Here is a 14200-nt window from a genome sequence, read left to right as displayed (position 1 = left end):
AAGTACAACACATAATTAACCCTAACCCTGAATCATATCAAACACTGCATGACATTATTTAACTTGGAAGTATGTCAATCAGTACTGCAGTACTGCTTCAAAGACAGCTCATATTATTGATTCAGCTTGTGACAGCTGCACCTGTGTCAGTCAGTACATTGTCATGACTCATCTGTCATGTCTCATCTTGCTTTGAAAGCTCATGTTAGCCAATAACTGATTGGCTTCCATAGAGCCCATAAGACTTGGACTTTAAAAACAATGACTCGGGACTTCACTTGGACTTGAGCCTTTTGATATTTAAAGCGTGCTTTACAAATAAATTAATTTCCGTTCATTTCCTGAATCAGCTAATGCTATTAATTCCCAGCAAGTCGATACTTCATGACAGCATCATTTCACAGATCCACTTGAACCCATTCTGATAGCCTGCAGACCGGAGAAAAGCATGAAGAAGTTAAGTTATGGCGCGTCGGAGTGTCAGTTTGAAATTATGACACCAAAAATGATTTTGTTTGTATATAGACTATATGGTGGTCAACAAAAAACAGATGTCCATTTGCAAAACACATTGTAATGTTTGGATGTCCAAGAATCGAATATAAGGTATAGATGTTATAGATGTTTAATCAGCAGCAGGGCGCAATCTACATCCACATGCAGGTAGTAAGAACAACAACAATGGTACTTCCTGTCTAACGACTAAAGTACTTCCTGTCTAATGACATACGGTTAAATTACTCACAGCACCACCTAGTGGGGTAATGTGGAATATACATGGTAAGTAAACACAACATCCCCCTTTACGTAAACAACTTTTCTTTCTCTCACGGACAGAATTAAGAAGCAAAATCCTTTAGCTATAAGGTTTCAATACCTAAGGCAGAATCAAAATATAACTTGCAACACAAACTGTTCTAATAACCTGAGGAAATTATTTTAACACAAGGCTGCTATACCTGTTCTAACAAAGGTACATTGGTATTGAAGGAATGACAAAAGATGTTTACTATGTCTTAAAGGCAATTTCCTTCAACCAAGTATCACAGTCCAAACATAATGTTAACTCTTTCTCATAATCTTTGAGCCAACCTGGTGGCTTATGTACTCTGGCAGGACGGTCTCTTGCTTCTTGGTCATTTCCTGGCTCAGCTGTATCTTCAGGACCAGTCTTAGCTTAGTTCTCAACTTTCGGCCATGCATGAGTTCAAATGGCAATGCATGAGGTGTGGCACGATATGTCTGAAGGAACATATATTAATATATATTATTCTGGAGGATTGCAGCTTGGATACAGCCTTTAAAGACTGTTGAATCTCTCTATGGCACCGTTGGAGGAGGGATGGTACAGAGACGAATGGATAAGTGTGATTCCCCGGACTTTGAGGAATGCAGAGAAAGCAGCAGTTGTAAATTGTGGCCCGTTATCCGACCACGGATTCTGGGTTACCGTAGTGGCTGAAAAGACTTCTGAGAAATCCAAGCACTGTCTCAGTAGTATCAGATGATGCAAAAGTGACTTCTAGCCACTTTGAGTAATAATCAGTGAGGGTGATTGCAAACTTGCAGTCCCATGTTGCAGTTTCAAATGGTCCAACAATATCTATTCCCAGCTTACGCCATGGGCCCTCAGGTAAGGGTACAGGCTGCAGTGGTGCCTCAAAAACTGTTGCTGACTTGTCTGACCTTTGACTCAGTGAACAGGCACAGGGCAGGTGCCAGGGCAATGAGCACATGAAGGAGACAGGCACAACTAGGCATGACCCTCGAAACACCAAGTTGTCCTTCACACTCAGTTCATGCCTAATCTTGAAGTATGGCTGAAGCACTGGATTCACTGTATACAAAGAAGAAGGCCACTTCTGGTTAATTTGCTGACGCAGAGAAGCAAGTTCGGAGCAGGAAGAGGAAGCATCTTCAAACTCACCAGCCGTCACTGAGATAGGGGCCGTTGACAACAAGGCCACCAGCTCAGGTTCCATGTCTGCAGTAAGAGGCAGAGTTAAGCGTGAGAGGCAATCAGCTGTATGGTTCAATGTTCCGGTACGGTATACAACATCATATGTGAAGCAGAGGAGATGAGCGGTAGTTGATGATATGCACTACAGGTATATGGTTGAAAATAAAGTAGCTCCTGTCAGTATGGCAAGCAGTTCCTCCATTTGAGGAAGAGGGTGACTGTCTATGATGATTGCCTTGTTGGGCTTGCGAAGATCTACACACATTCAAATTCCTCCAGCCGTCTTCTGTGTGACCAAGGAGAAGAGTCAATGCGCTCAATCACACCAGCTGAGAGGAGAAGGTTCAGCTCTTCTGACACAGCAGATTTCACTGAGAAAGGAAGGTGTCTCAGCTCTTGACGCACAGGAACAGCAATTGGTGAAATCTTCACCTGATGCATGAAGCCTATAGCACATCCTATAGTTGTTGGTGAAGCTGGATGTGTGGTCAGATGCCCCACTGACACTGTGGATGGTGGAGGAGAGGTTGATGTAGATGGTGGGTACACAGTATTGCCTTCAATGCGCAGGTGGAGAGCAGATATTAGATCCATGCCATCAGTGCAGTCCTTGAGTCCACAACATAGAAGTTGGCTGGACCTTTAACGCAATCCATATGAACGGTTGCTTGAACACGTTGTTAGGTGTTCACAAATATGTTACCAGACGAACAGAAGACTGTTGGAGAGGAGCTTCCTTGAAATGTTCCTCATAGATACATCTGGGTAAGACTGAAACTGAAGCACCAATGTCCACAGTTAATTTCACTGTCTTCACGATCTGTGCAGCTTGAATGTCCACTGTACATTGTATCTTATCAGGAGTGTCTGTTCCTTCTACAAGCAGAAGTGTATATTCAGGCACTTCAACCTCTTCCACTGAATGAGTCTGCATAGACTGGCAAATGTGTGCGAAATGTCCTTTTTTACTGCAATTCCTGCAGGTTGCTTTTGCTGCTTGACATTCACGGGAATTGGCAAGGTGTTTGTCTGAACCACAGCGGAAGCAGGTACTTGCAGAGGAAGCTGAGGTAGGTTTTGAAGCTGGTCTTGCAGTGTACCCTTGGTGCAACTTCGTAATGGTGCCCTGGCGTTGTGGTCTTTGTCTGCGCTCTGAACTTTTGGTCTGGACCACTTGTACAGGTAAGTGCTGGTCACCTGCCATAGCTTTAGCTTGCTGGGTTGCTAATTCAATTTGAGTGACTATAGTAATGGAGTCAGTTAATGTAAGTTTCTCTTTCAACAACAGTCTCTCTCTAATACGAGGGTTAGCCACATGCTCAACAAGTTGATCTTGAATCAAATAACCTCCATTTGGGAATTTGCATGTTGCGGTGAGTTGTCTTAAGCAACGTATGTATTTTATGCAATACATACAGCAATGTATTGTACTATTGTTTCATGGGCTCCTTGAACTCTTTTTTGGTGCACTGCAACCACATTAATATCAGGAGTAAAATGATTCTGCAGTGCAGTAATGGCAGTTGCTAAATTGTTTCCAGAGTCTGGTAAAGTATGGAAAATTCTCTGCCCTTCTGAGCCCAAGCAATGCAGTAATAATGCTCTTTTTCTTGCCTCTGTCCAAGTGTTTCCAGTTGCACTGATCACTAGAAGATAATTCTCAAACATCCTCACCCATGTCTTGAAAGATATTGCCATGGGTCGAAAATTACAGATGGAAATGCAACAGCTTCAAAGTTGTGCACCGTGCTCACATTTAAAAAAAGAAAAAAACTAGCTAAAATCTATCCTGACGTGGATCCTACCTGTGATAAATGTCAACGTGCCCCTGCCTCACTTTTTCATATAGACTTGGTCGGTGACTCGTCATAGCTGGGGGTGTGGCCTGTAGCAGAGTCGCCGTGGGGAAAAACAATCCTTTCCTCCTGACAGGATAACATAGTGTTAACCCTGTATGGACTACTCAAAATCACTTTTGCTGCTTGACAGTTGAAGATACAAGCTGTATTGGGTCGGATTGTCCGTTCATTATCAGTGACTGGACAAACAACCCAACGGAACGGCCAGAGGTGTCATTTCCCCAAATTTTTGAGTCTCCAGGTAAGAGACAGCTAACATTAACTGTTAGCTTATTTTAGATGATTTAATCTCACTGTATTTCAGTAATGTAATACCAGGGTCATCAAACAGTCTGTTTTTATCCTACGTTCATTAAAGCTATATTAAAGAGAAATGTGTCTAAGCATGTTAAATTAATAAATTCCATGTAATGTTAACTGTTACAGACTGTAGCAGCAACATTAGTGGTATTAACACGGGCTCCGTCTGTCTATTTGGCAGTATATAAAACTTAAAATCAGGATTTTTTTACTTAATAGAGGCGCAGAATGCCACACAGCAACTTTTCGGGATTGTACCATGCAAAAAAAAACAATCGTAAATATGACAAAGATTAAGGATTAACCACTAACAAGGTCTATGCTCATTAATTAGAATAGTTTGTTTTCCCCCACGGCATAAACGGAAATTATGTTTTAGTGGGCGTTCCCAGTAATGCCGACCAAGTCTATGTTCTGGACATGCCCTTCCCTTGCTAGCTTTTGGAATTCAGGGCCAGATGTACTAACGCTTGCACCCACTTCAGGCGATAACACTTCATTCGCAAATGTACGTACATCTGGCCCTCTGTCTTTTAAACAATCTCTGAAATTCTACAGTGCCCCATTGAACCTAACCCACTGCCGGCTATCTTCGGCATTCCCACACTCGATCTAAGGCTACATTTCTACTGCTACTTTCTGGTGTACTGGGCATAAACAGGAGGCAGCGTGTAGACTCCGCCCGATGCTGGTAGTTGCCATGGTAATGTTAGTAGCGTTAGTCTCAGAGAATGAGACGTCGTGACCGATAAGACCCAATCAGGTGGAGAAACGCTGGCATCAGTGTTGATGTTGCCAAAGGTCTCCGTTTGCAGCCGCTGAGACTGCAACTAATTTGAAAAGGGGTCAAAACTAGTTGGGTCACAGTTGTGCATGTGTGAAACGTGTTTCGTTGCCACCGGTGTAAACAGCTGTATTGATTCAAACTGAGATGCTGACGGCTGAAAAACATAAGTGAGCATTGAGTGAACTGTATTGAGATTCATTTGATAAAAAATATTAAATGTGGAAACTTTTTTTTGCGATAGCCTAAAACTAACAATACATGAGATGCAGGACAAAGTCCTGTGATTTTAAGGTCAAAGGGCTTCTGTGTACAGACAACACTAGACACTTCCTGGATTAGAAAAATTGTTGCCAGTGAACATAATCCAGGCAGCAGTTAATCCACAATGTATTTGGAAAAGGGAAGTAATAGTGTTTAATAGTGATAGTATTAGTGGTAATGCATAGTCTTTTGGCTAGCACAATTACATTACATTACATGTCATTTAGCTGACACTTTTATCCAAAGCGACTTACAATTACTATATATGTCAGAGCACGCCTCTGGAGCAACTATGGGTTAAGTGTCTTGCTCAGGGACACATTGGTTGATGTATCGCAGTGGGAATCAAACCCAGGTCTCCCAGGTTATCCACTGCGCCATCACCACCCCAAATTACGGCCCGGTAATAACATGGTAATAGTGGGGTAACTAATAACTGATAATAAAGAGGTAATAGGTAATAACATGTAATTACGAAAGTAATAACTGGGTAATACATCACAGTAATAAGATGTAATACAGAGGTAGTAAGGTGATAAGAAGGTACATAACCCTCTGCAATCTGACCAGCACCAAAACACCTTCAACCATCAAGCACTGGAGACTGGGATCTTTGTAACTCTTTGTTTATTTGACTTTGAAAGGGTGAAACTGGGAAACAAAATGACCAGTTACTTACATATTGATGAGTCACAAACATTATACAATGATAATTGTAAAAACAATTGTAATTGTAATGCAGTAGAATATACAGTAGTTAACATGTAAGCTGAAATAAAGGAAATACGTAATGTATTGTTATACAGTGTAGGTAGCACGTTTTCTTAAAAAATGCAATGAGATATGCAGGATATTTATGCAATGAAATTGTGGGAACTTGCAAAAATTGCGGTTTGATGAAAGAGAAAAAAAATTGATTCCCCCAACACCCTGCTTTTTGACGATGTTCACGTCGTGTAATTACATCACTTCATAACGTTCCCATGGCAACAGGGGAAAATGCTCTTGTGTGAAATAAGCGCAACATTTTTCAACTTTCTGCTAAGATATATGTGACTTTTTTGCAACAAAAATGCGGGGATTATGAAATCATGCAAGCCCTGCATATTTTGGGTGGGAATCTGCAATTTATGCGGCGAAAATGCGGCGTATTTGAAAAAATGCGGGCCCCATTGTATCTGGATTTGTTAAACTTCATCACTGAAAATGTTTGTTCACATATGTAGGTCGATCCAAAGAGAACCAACATCTTCTGAGTGTGCCTCCTCATGTGTGGAAAGTTCTCCTCTTTGAGAGAAGAATAGAAATCCAGCAATGATACGGACTTAAAGTTCTCTGACAGCGCTGTATCTGACTGCAGGTCAATGAGTTTGAGCTGAACATCACTAGGTGCATTGTCCACACTGCAAGTGAAGGGAGAAGAAATCATGTGCATTTCACCCTCAACTGTTTTGAAGTCTTGAAATCGCCTTGAAAACTCACCATGCAGTGCCACTAACATGGATGAGTACCTGCAGAGGTGATCGTTTGATGGTGTGGCTTCTTTCAGGGTTTGCATGTGGGTGAGAGTGTTACCCTCCAACAGGGACGTCGTTAGGCCTATTTTTGAGGGGCTGAAGCTACCCCAAAATGTTCCTAAGCCCCCCTAAATAATAATAAGAACAACAATAACAATTTGATTTATCAATAACCGTATCATTCCTATTCAGACGCAACAAAAGATATATATCCAGCTATAAAAAATAGCCGAAAAGTCGGAAGTTAGACAAAGAGTCGTGCTATCAAGATGATGCACCACACCGTCTCGTTGCATTGGTGTGAACTGGCAGCTTTCAGAGCGTTGCAGACCGGAGCGTTGCAAGTAACTGGGGGATTCATCTCGTCTTGTCGCTACTCTTTGGTCTGAGCTCGCTATGCACCCTCCCCCCCACAAACACACACACCAATACACACGCTGAAAGGAAGATTGATTACACCTAGTGATACAGAGTGAAATTGTAAGTTGTTTTAAATTACCTGCTTACCTTTAGCTACGTTTTCTTGAGGTAAAGGAAAGGGGATATTTTGGTTTGCTATGGAAAACTAAAGTCTAGCTAAAGTGAACGAGGGAAATACAAGAAATGGTTAACTTAGCAAGCTAATCACAACTCTTTATTCATTGCCAATAATATAGCCTATCTCTATAGTAGGCCTATTCTAAAACAATATCAATCCCCATACAATGTTGTTGTCACTGAAAACTAAATGTCATAGGGTCCCTGTTCATGCTATTGTACCGGTGTATCCTTCAATTCATGGAGCAGATGAGATGGATATTGGGAGATATTTCAGCAGAGAGAGAGAGAAGCAGGAGATTGGCAGAGCAGTTGATTCTGAGGGAGCCGGCGTGATCAAGGTCAGTAGTGGTCTATAGGTCTAAGGATTGTTTTGTTTTCTTCTAACAATAAGCATTTGTTGGCAGTTCTAGGTACTATGCATAGCCTAAACTAAATTATTTAATTATATTTATTATATATGCTAGCTATATTCTAACCAATTTAACTTTCTGCATTCATTGGCTGTGATAAATTAAATAAATATGTAGATGTTGCCTAAATGTAGGTTAGGCTAAAGATGAAGACATGCCCACAGATACACATGTGAAAATAAAATGAAAGCAACCCTACATACAGTAAATATATACAGTAATCGTTACTCCAAATCTTTTATTCCTTCCGCCATCGGGTTATTGTATTTAGACAGAAGCCACTTTAAATAGGATCCGTATTAATATCTTACATGATAAAGTATGCAGTGATGCCTATTATGCCTATTTTTTTCTTTTTATAGTACTGCTATTTGTCATATTTATTTACCTTTACCAACTTATTAGCTGTCTGGCCTTTGTCAGTTTTTGGACATTTTAGATGTTGTTTCATGTGACCAATTTGCATTCCAAAGTCATTAAATTAGCATCAGGGTTTTGTTTTATCTTAAAGGATAAGACAGAAGGAACAGAGTAGAAATGGAAGGCGAGGATATGTCTGTCACTTTTTACTTGTTAACATCTTGGTTTCTTGACTGGTTGTTGACATAAGTGTAGCTCTAATACAGTAACAAAAGATGTGAGCAAAGATTTTGCAAACGCAAGTTACAAATACCCTGGGGGCAAGTCTTTCAATCCTAGTGACGTCCCTGCCCTCCAACTGGCTTGAGAGAAACTGCAACTTTCTCATTAAGGCCTTCACCAGGCTGTGCATTTCATGTGCAAATAGGCCCTTGCCTTGCAGTTTCGTATTTATAGTTAATTCATTAGTACAGTCACATCAACAGCAAATGCAAGATCAGCCATCCAGTTTACATCAGAGTGCTCTGGGATGTCTTTGCCTTTCATATCACAAAACTCTCGAATCTACGCTCTCAGGTCCCATACTCTTTTAAGCACCTTGCCCAGGCTGAGCCATCTGACAGTTGTGTGGTAGCCTACAATATGTCACCATGTTCAGGTTCATGGTCCTCCAAAAGTGACACAAACTGCCTGTTTGTTGTTGTTGCTCTTGCCCTGATGAAGTTAACTGTTTTAGTTTCAACATCAATAACATGGTTCAGTTTTAGCACTGACTTACACAACACCTGCTGATGTATAATACAATGCAAAAATGCCAATTTCAGTTCTGAGTTCACTTCAGTCACTTTATCTTCCATCCGCTTCAAAAGTCAGACATTTCCTGTCAGATTCGGACAGCCATCGGTTGTACACATGCCAGTTTGCTCCATTTAAGTCCCATTTTGTCAAAACATGCATTTATCTCAGTGAACAAATCACTCCTCGTTGTCGTCCCTTTCATTGACCGCATTGCTGCCAGATTATCTGTTATCTCAAAGTCTTTCGTTATCCCACGTACAAAAGTTAGTAACTGGGCTGTGTCACGGACATCACAGCTTTCGTCCAGAGCCAAGGAAAAAAGTTTGAAATTGTCTGCTTTGCTTTGCAGCTGAATCTCCAGGTTTCCCGCTTTGTCCTCAATCCTTCTCGTTACAGTTCGCCTGGAAAGCGGCACATTCTCAAACGCCTCTTTTTTTCTCTGGGCATATTAGTGCAGCAGAGTCCACCAAACACTCTTTAATAAACTCCCTTTCAGAAAATGGCTTAATGTTTTTGGCAATTTTGTGGGATATCACAAAGCTGGTCCTGACTGCTGCATCTCTCGATGTGCAACGCTTGGTAAAAAAGCCTTGTTGCTTTTGCAGTTTAATTAGCAAAGCTGCAGATGTCCGTTCCCGCTCTTCATCAGTCAAGTTGGTGTATTTCTTTGCATGTTTAGAATTATAGTGGCAATTCAAATTATAATCCTTCAACACAGCGAACTGTTCTCCGCAAACTAAGCACACAGCTTTACCTTTGACTTCAGTAAATAAATACATAGAAGTCCATGTTTAGTTAAAAACTTGCTGCTCTGTATCGACCTTTCTTTTCTTCCCATGAGCTGACATTTTTGAGGGATAACGGCTCGTAAATACGTTCATGCTAACGTCTCTCGTGAGCTCAGTTCTCCGCAGCTCTCCGATTTCTGTTCTTCTTCTACTTCTTTTTAATTGCGACTTGCAACCAGAGAAGAAGAAGCGGCATATGTTCGCACAACAACAACAAAAAATCGCCTTCAAAATAAAAGCAATGCAGCTGTATTCCATGCATGATGTACACTTATTTACGTTTGATTGCTAACTTCCCATTGACCTCACGCAGGCCGGTTAGGGCTGCCCAAAGGGCCGGATGTGGCCCGGGGGCCGTACAATGCACAGGTCTGCTTTAAGAAGTGTAGGACCTTTGCACCATGGGACTTAGTCAGGAAGTTGAATGTGAGCAGGACAGTCTCATGTGTTCAGCATCTCTTCATACTATACGCTTCAATCTTTGACGTTCCATGCCTTTGGGAGCATTCTCGGTATGTGAAACAGATGCTGACATACTGTTCTGATATCTTTGTTAATTATTGTTTGTGACTCATCAATATGTAAGTAACTGGTCATTTTGTTTCATTTCCCAGTTTCACCCTTTCTAAGTCAAATAAACTGAGTTACGAAGATCCCAGTCTCCAGTGCTTGATGGTGGAAGGTGTTTAGCTGCTGGTCAGATTGCACAGGATTACATACATGCAGGATAAGACACATTTCATGGTAATATTAGAATAACAGAGGTGTAGAGATTACCTGGAAACTACCAGAAGCATTTCCAGGTAATCTCTGCACCGCTGGTATTCTATTATTACCATGTAATTAAATAGAAACAGGTAGTTTTGCATTTTGCAGCACTGATTCATGGTTATTACACAGAAACTACAAGAAGCATTTCCAGGTAATCTCTGCACCTCTGTTATTCCAATATTACCATGAAATGAAATAGAAACAGGCAGTTTTGCATTTTGCAGCACTGATTCATGGTTGTTACACAGAAACTGCCAGACGTGTTTCCAGGCAAGAAGTCACAAGATTAAACATATAATTTGTATTATATGTAATTTGTGTAATAAGTATTACCTTGAAACAAAAGGGAAATGTTTGGAACATAAAGGGTGGATGAATGTCAGCATTATAATATGGTTATTACGAATTTTAAATTCCAAGAAATTTTATCTAATTTGGAAGGTATTATAGTAGTATAGCTGATAGTAACCTATAATACTGTGAAAACATCAACATATATTACCCCATTATTATCATGTTATTACAATATTAATATAACTATTAGATTTACCCAGATATACATATGGTTATCATCGAACCCTTTCCTACTTATTACATTGGTAATTGCATGTTATTACATCTGTTACCTTCTTATCACCTTACTACCTCAGTATTACATCTTATTACTGTGATGTATTACCCAGTTATCACTTTCGTCATTACATGTTATTATTTATATATATTACCTCTTTATTATCACACTGTTACCCCACTATTACCATCTTCTTACCGTGCCGTAATTTGTGGTGTGCTACCGTTTTTTGAAATGTACCAGTTCTGGTTTGTACAGAGTGTGAGAGTGTTAGTGTAAGAAACAAGAACATACCAGATGTTAAATTCCATGCAGCAGCAGAACCTGGTTTTGTCACGGGTATATTTCATGTTGTTTCTAATGCACTAGATTTTGGCCAACTGGTTTTGCTTTTCAGAAACAATTGAGGCAACCCAGTGTCCCGTGACTGGTGAAACAATGATTGTCTAACTGGGGATTTCCACCGAATGCAGAACGTCTGTCAATACCCACCAGGTCCGGATTTGTTGCGTAACGGCTGCGGCCATGAATGACAGCTGAAGTCACGAGGACCCACGAGATCCCGTGAATTCAGGTAGAATAGAACCAATAACAGTTTGTTTCCATCCAGAGGAGTAGACGGGATGCAACTCTGTGCTGTGTTTTCAAGATGTAGTGCAGGGAAATATGATCTGCCGTGAGCACGGTGTATTTTATTTTGAAAATGAACCGGATGTTTTATTTTGCTTCTGTGCTCGACTTCCTGTCCCGCACTATCTGCCCTGTGCTGAATTGCTGCGGAGCTCTCCGGCATCCGGCAAAAATATAAGCTCTTTGTCTCTGCTCCGGAGGGCTGCGGAGTCGGAACGCAGGCGTTCTGCAGTCAGTGGAAATACAAACTTCGACTTTAATGGAAACCTAATGACTCCGTCGCCGTTCCGGAGCAGATTCGCAGACGTTCCGCAACCGGTGGAAATTGGGGGTAAGCCTGTGGACTTTAATAATGGTCAAGCTACTTAAAGGAGACCTATTTTAAACTGTTCTCAGGTTCATACATGTGTTTTGTGTTTGTATTAGAACATGTTTACATGCTTTGATGTTCAAAAAACACTTTATTTTCCTCATACTGCCCATGGCTGCTGCACCTGTTTCGCCCCTCTGTCTGAGACACTCTGTTGGAGCGCCTGTCTCTTTAAGGCCCCCTCCCGAAGAAGCCCAGTCTGCTCTGATTGGTCAGCGTCTCCGAATCTCCGGAGTCTTTGTATCTGTGCTCTGCTGTCTCTGTACATTCTGCTATATACTGCAACGCAAGTAGGTGCAAGTAGGACTTTGTACCATGTAACAACGCATAATGTAATAACAAAACATTATGTAATAAAACATCAACATTTATAAATAAAATAAATAAATACATGCGTACTACATTTGGTGATGTGTATTGACCAATGAAAGGAAATGCTAACCTACTGAACAAATAGTATATTTTTAAAATTAATTTTGAGTCAGCATGATTCACGCTCAAATTTATAAATAAACATGAAAGTGTTATAAAAAGTGAATGAAGACATGGTTGGTTATTACATGATGCAGCATATTACATTTTCGTTAAAAAAAAATTGCAACCCCCACATTTTGTAAGAACCGCCGCATTATGTCATAATTTATTACAAAATGCGGAGAAATGTATTACATATTGGGTTCAGGTTTTTATTACAAAATGCGGCAGATTATCACATAATGCAGGTGTTATTACATAATTAAGTATATTTATTAAATTTTTACATTTTGTTACATTATGCATTGTTATTACATAATGCGTTGTTACATACCATAAAAAATCACCAATTAAAGCTTCTAAACCAAATACTGGGAAGGAATGTGATCTGAAATTGTGGAGAAATAACATCATCGCCAGCCAAGAGTACAGGTTTCCCTGGCGTTAGCATGTAGCTACTTTACATTTGGCAGGGTATGTAATGTAAACACTGCAGTAGTGTGTCTGCCTGGGCAGATGACCAAGAGTAGAAAAAACGGTTGAAACCGGAGTGTTCAGAACAGTGTGAAATCTGAGGCTTTATCTCACAGGGATTTCTTTTAAATATGTTTACCTCATTATTTAAAGCTGAACATGTACCATTACAGATATGACAAAAATACAAAATATAGAAAAGCAAGTTGGGGCTCCTTTAAACATTTGTTCACTCTTTGCTCATCCATCGTCCTGACCTACACATCTTTAAGTCTCTACTCTTCTATTTGACTTTGTGTTTCTAATTGTGTTTCCTCGACCACATTGTCTTCTGGTCTATATTCCTGCACAGATCACATTTAAAATTATTATGATGTGTTGCTTTTATAACGTTTGGAGTTCAGGGTGAGTGCAAAACAACAGAAACAGACGAACAGGAAAGTTTCTAGGGTGAGCAGACAGGAAGCCATTAGCAGAGAGTGTGTGTGCAAGCTGTACACAGTAGCTGCTGTTCTTAAACAAACAAACAAACACACACACACACACACACGCACACACACATACACACACACACGCACACACACACACATGCTACTATACAGTAGAAGCACATTTCTCTGGGGCTGCGACCTACTTTATAACCTGAATGCTGCATTTTAAAACATACAACACACAGAGGACTGCCAATTAACCCAATGATGGCCTAACATGATGTGGAAAAGGTAATCACAGTGTTGAGATATAAATATGACCGCCACAGTCTGCTGTGTGGACTCCAAACTTTCACCTCACAAATGACATCCACACAAATAATGTAATTTTTTTAGACGTCGTAAAGTTAACTTTTTCTGTCCCTTTTGTTGTAACTAATTGTTTTATAAGTGTTAATAAATCACTATTTTCCTATAGAAGATATTTTAGATTATAGTATAAAAGTTGTTGTCAGGTTGTGAAAAAACGTGTAGAATTTACTTCTAGTAATTATGTATTATTTTTTGAAATGTTAATAAAATAAATAAATATATTATATATTTTATAACCTGGCAACCCAAAAGTTATTTTTTATGAATGGATTGTAACTGATCTCTATGAACACATAACCCAATGATTTATTAACCATTAACAAAGCGTTTAAACTTTAAACCCTTTTACAAAGGGTGCCTGCATTGATAGTAGTATGCTTTTTCTCCTTTTTAAACTCCTAATTTTGTACGACCCAAACTACAATGACTTTATTCAGTCCATACAGACATGCATTTAATGGGTTAGAAAACACTTCAATGAATGTTGCATGAATGTTGCATATCATCTTCTTTAGTGTTGTTCATCT

The 14200-nt window shown here is 40.0% G+C and overlaps 1 protein-coding gene across 1 annotated transcript in view; it reads right to left on the bottom strand.

The window, feature by feature from the left end:
• LOC114568244 (gamma-aminobutyric acid type B receptor subunit 1) overlaps positions 1 to 14200 on the bottom strand; it is a 103136-nt gene that overhangs the window by 88638 nt on the left and 298 nt on the right. The gene's annotated exons all lie outside the window — the stretch shown is intronic.

This window comes from Perca flavescens, chromosome 14, assembly GCF_004354835.1.
Source record: "Perca flavescens isolate YP-PL-M2 chromosome 14, PFLA_1.0, whole genome shotgun sequence".
Taxonomy (NCBI): Eukaryota; Metazoa; Chordata; class Actinopteri; order Perciformes; family Percidae; genus Perca; species Perca flavescens.
Note: the sequence above shows the minus strand (reverse complement) of the source record. Positions and strands in the feature narration are given on the sequence as shown.